The 5,000-nt window shown below is 40.5% G+C and overlaps 1 protein-coding gene across 4 annotated transcripts in view; it reads left to right on the top strand.

Annotated features, from left to right (window-relative positions):
- The window catches only part of LOC117482772 (saxitoxin and tetrodotoxin-binding protein 1-like), a 54,582-nt gene that overhangs the window by 35,211 nt on the left and 14,371 nt on the right, over positions 1-5,000 (top strand). The gene's annotated exons all lie outside the window — the stretch shown is intronic.

Here is a 5,000-nt window from a genome sequence, read left to right as displayed (position 1 = left end):
GGAAAGGAGGAGAGGGAGCAGGAGATGGAGGAGGTGATGGTGGAGACGGGGGACAGACTGCTGAGGAAATGGAGGTCAGTTCGGTCGTGTCTGACATGGAGGAGGGAGGAGACTACGAGGAGAACGAGTCTGATGGAGAAGAGGTGGAGATGATGGGACCTCTGGGGGGGAAGATCTTCGGAGAGACAAACGCTGTGATAAAGAGCAGAGGAATAAGGAGAGAATCCAGCAGGCTAAATGCAAAGAGGAAAGTAGAGAAGGATAAGGAGGTGGAGAAAAGACGGGTGAAAACGTCAGGAGGAGCTACAAAGTGTCTGGAAAAAAAATGAATAGAATGAATACAATTACAACTTTCATAACACTGGTAATGGTGACAATTTCCTCCTTCAATGGAAATGGGCTGAGGTCCAAGGACCGGAGAGAGCAGGCCTTAATAATATGTGACTCAGACATTATATGCTTGCAGGAGACACATTGGGATGAGAGGTGTGTGGAGGATGTAAGGAAAGAGTGGATGGGAGAAATGTATGTAAATAATGGGAGTGTGGGTGCTAGAGGGGTGGCAATATTAATTAAAGCAGGGGTGGTAACGAATATAAGGAAAGTTGAGGATGATGGTGTTGGGAGAATGGTTGGGATAATGTTCGAGTGTATGGGGGAAACTTTTAGATTAGTTAACGTATATGCACCGAATGAGGTTAGAAGGAGGAGGGAGTTTTTTGAAGGGTTGGAGGGTAAATGTGGGGGAAAATGTATGATTGTTGGTGACTTTAATGTGTGGTGTTCGAAACTGGATGTGTCTGTTAATATGGGTTTTAATAGTGATTCATCACGTGGTGCTCTCAAAACAATAATGGGGACAAATGGGCTGCAGGATGTGTGGAGGGAAAGGAACAGTAGGGAGCGGGTTTTTTCTAGGAATCAAGTGGTGGGAGGGATATTAAAACAGAGTAGAATAGATTTAGTGTGGAGTAATTTAGGGGAGAAAATTGGCAGAATTGAGTATAGGAATACTGCCATGAGTGATCATAACATCTTGAGTTTCTGCATTGGAACAGTGATGAGAGGAAGAGGAGGAGGAGTGTGGTGCCTAAATGCCTGTCTGCTGAAGGATGATGGATATAAAGTTAAAGTGAGAGAATGTATGGAAAAAAGGGGAGGTTTGAATGGTGAGGATGTGGGGGTGTGTTGGGAGGGATTTAAAAATGAAATAAAAGGGATAAGTATAGGATTTTGTAAAAATAGGAATAAAATAGAAAGAGAGAAAGAGAAAAAGGTTAGGGAAGAGTTACATTTAGAGGCTCAAAGGGTAGATATAGAAATAGGGAGAGATCTGGATGAGTATAGTCGTTTGAAGGATGAGCTGGGGGAGATAGAGAAGAGAAAATGTAGAGGGGCTATAGTTAGAAGTAGGGCTAGGTATGCGGTTGAAGGAGAGAAAAGTACAGGGTTTTTTTTGGCATTAGAGAAAGTAAAGCAGAGAAAGAATAATATAGAGCAGGTTGAAGGAAAAGGAGGAGAAATAATATCAGATTTTGTAGGGATTGCTGAGAGAGTTGAGGAGTTTTATAGGGAGTTATTTGAGGCTGAGGAGATTGATAGGGAGAGCTTAGAACAGGTGATAGATAGTATGGAAGCTAGGTTGAGTGATGAAGGTAGGGAAATGTGTGAGGGGGAGATAGGACTAGGGGAGATAGAGTTAGCAATAGCAGGGTTAGGTAGGAATAAGAGTCCAGGGATAGATGGTCTGACGTCTGAGTTCTATATAGAGTTTAAGGAGGGGCTGGCGCCAATACTCCTTAAAATGTACAGGAGCCTGGAGGAGAGGGAGGAATTGCCGGCCGGTATATCTACAGGGATTATTAGTATATTGTTTAAAAAAGGAAATAGGAATAAATTAGAAAACTATAGACCACTTAGTATGTTAAACACGGATTATAAAGTGCTAGCACGGGTGTTAGCGAATAGAATTAAGAGGGTTATAAAATCAGTAGTGGGAAACACACAGGCGTATAGTATTCCAGGGAGAGATATTTGTGACACTATTAGTAGTATTAGGGACACAATTAGTCACATGAAGGAGGGTATAGGTGGGATAGTAGTTAGTTTAGATTTAAATAAAGCTTTTGATAGGGTTAGTCATGGATTTTTGTATAGAGTGTTAGAGAAGGCAGGATTTGGGAAAAGATTAATAGGGTGGGTAAGGAGGATTTATAGTAGTGCAGTCAGTTGCGTTAAAATTAATGGGGTGGTAACCAATGTGTTTAAGTTAGGGAGGTCGGTCCGGCAAGGATGCCCTCTCTCAGCAATGCTGTACGCGCTGTCAGCCGAGCCCCTCGCGACTCTGCTGCGGCAAAACAGGTTTATAAAAGGAGTGGAGGTGCCAGGAGGGGGGGTTAGTTTAGTTTATCAGTATGCAGACGACACCACCATTACAGTTAAAGATAGGGAAAGTGTTAGGGAAGTGTTGAAGACAGTCAGTTTGTATGGTAGGGCATCAGGAGCTAGGGTGAATTTAGATAAATCAGAGATTATGTACATAGGACAGGTGAGGGATAGGAGTTGTGATATAGGGTTGAAGGAAAATAAGGACTATTTTAGGGTGTTGGGGATCAATTTAGGGATTAAAGAAGTGGAGGGTAGGGACAGACAGTATGTAGAGTTAATTAATGGAATAGTGAAGACGTTGAGGTTTTGGAAGATGAGGGGGCTTAAGTTGAGGGGGAAGATAGCTGTAGTGAATGGGTTAATCATGAGTAGGGCACTTTATATAATGACGGTTTTAGATGTGCCGGATAGTGTAGTGAATGAAATAGATAAGATAGTTAGTGAGTTCATATGGGATGGGAGGGGGGTAAGGATAGCTAGAGAAGTGCTAGAAAATGAGTGTAGGGATGGAGGTTTACAGCTGATAAACTTAAGAAGGAAAATTAAAGCAATTAGGATTAAAATGATGGTTCGCTATTTGGGAAATAAGGAAGATCAGTTATGGAAAATATTCTTAAAGGAACAAATAAATAAATGTGGAGGATGTGGTGATAGTGCTATTTTTATGGTGCTAAGAAAGGGGATGTTGAAAGGTTTGAGTGCTTATCAAAGGGAAGTAATGAGTGCATGGGGTGAGTTTTTGAAGTATGTTAGGTATGAGTGTGTGAATGTGCAGCAGGTGTGGGAGCAGCCGATCTTCCTTAACCCAAGGATCACTCATGAGCAGTGTTCCTTATTCAATCTGCCGATGTGGAGAGCGGGGATGAGGAGGGTTAAGGACTTAGTTTTAGAGTATGTACCAGGCTTTATGAAGGCACAGGTGATAGTGGATGAGGTTAGGGAAATAGATGAAGTGATGTATCCAGGGACAGCTGAACGAATGATGGAAGAAATCAAAGATGGAATGCCGAGTGAATGGTTAACAATGATTGAGAGTGAGATCGTTATAGGAAAGGAGAGTGTGGTTGATTTATATGTGGGGAAAGAGGATGTCAATGTTAAAATAGAAGATGTTAAAACAAAAAATATGTATAAATGGTTAAAAGGGGATGTTATTAGGAGACCTGCATCAGAGAGAGTATGGACGAGTGTTGTGAAAGGTCTGACTGGTAGAAGAATGTGGGAGAATGTGAAAATTAAATGGAACAGTATTGAATGTGAACATTTTGATTTTTTGTTGAGACATAATAGGGTGTTTAACAATCTGATAATTAGTCATTTTGAGGAAACTGTTGAGAGAGAGAGTGTGATGTTTGTAGAGACCAGGTTGAAACATGTTTGCATGAGTTTGTTGAATGTAGAGAGCTTGGTGTTTTTTTTGGAAGGATGAAAGAGTTAATTGGTAGATGTTGGAATGAATGGTATGTGAGAGAAATGGATTGGAAGGAGCTGTGGCTGTTTGGTGTGATTGAGAAGAAGGATGAATGCAATGTGAATCTGTTAAACTATGTTCTGAGCCACGCCAGGCGTGCGGTCCAGATAAGGAGGAACATTGCCCATTTCGAGGGTAAAATGTCTGACGTGTGGCACATAATGAAGAGGACAACAAAAAGGGACATAAACCTTGTTCTCATACATGTGAAAAAGGACATATTTTGTGAGGATTTTGTAAATGGCAGCAAATTAATTGAGATGGATGAGGAGGGAGCTTTGTGCTTCAACTTTGAAAAGTGACATAAGACACACTACTTTTCAGTGAAATAATGACAGTATATGTCATTTTTTGTATGCGTTTCATACATTATATGCAGAAAGTACTTTATGTAATTGTGATGAACTGTTAAATGTCTATTTTTGATAATAAAAGATAAAAAAAAAAAAAAAAGTAGGGGCTTGGACTGGGAGCCGTAGGGTCGCTGGTTCAAGTCCCCGACCAGACCTAAATATGGAGTGTGGACTTCTACTTGGAGAGGTCCCAGTTCACCTCCTGCCCTGCCGTGGTGCCCTTGAGCAAGGCACCGGACACCCCCCTTCCCCCCCCCTCCCATTGCTCCCCGGGCGCTGTACAATAGCTGCCCACTGCTCCTAGTACTAGACTCCTTGTACTAGGATGGGTTAAAAGCAGAGGCCAAATTTCACTGTGTGTGCTGTGTGCTCTGCATGTGTGACCATTAAAGAGGGTTTCATCCCTCCCTATTCTATTCTATAGTGTAGTATGATATAGTATCTTCAGTATAGATATATAAGCATGTAGTATTATATCGTATATATTATAGCATTTTTAGTATAGTATAAACTAGTTTGCTGTATGAAATGTTGTATCGTATAATATAGTATAGTAGTCATGTATATTAAAGTATACTATAGAAATGTTTAAAACAGTAGCTTAAATTATAGTATAGAGAACAGTATAACATTGTGTTGTATAGTAAAGGAGAGTATATTATAGAAAACAGTTTTCTGTAGTATAGTATTTTATAATATAATGAAGTGGATAGTACAGTATAGTATCTTTGGTATAGTATTCATAGATTGATCTGTACATTAAATCAGAAACAAATAAAATAATTCCT

This window comes from Trematomus bernacchii, unplaced genomic scaffold, assembly GCF_902827165.1.
Source record: "Trematomus bernacchii unplaced genomic scaffold, fTreBer1.1, whole genome shotgun sequence".
Lineage (NCBI taxonomy): Eukaryota > Metazoa > Chordata > Actinopteri > Perciformes > Nototheniidae > Trematomus > Trematomus bernacchii.
This window is presented reverse-complemented; position numbering and strand designations above follow the sequence as displayed.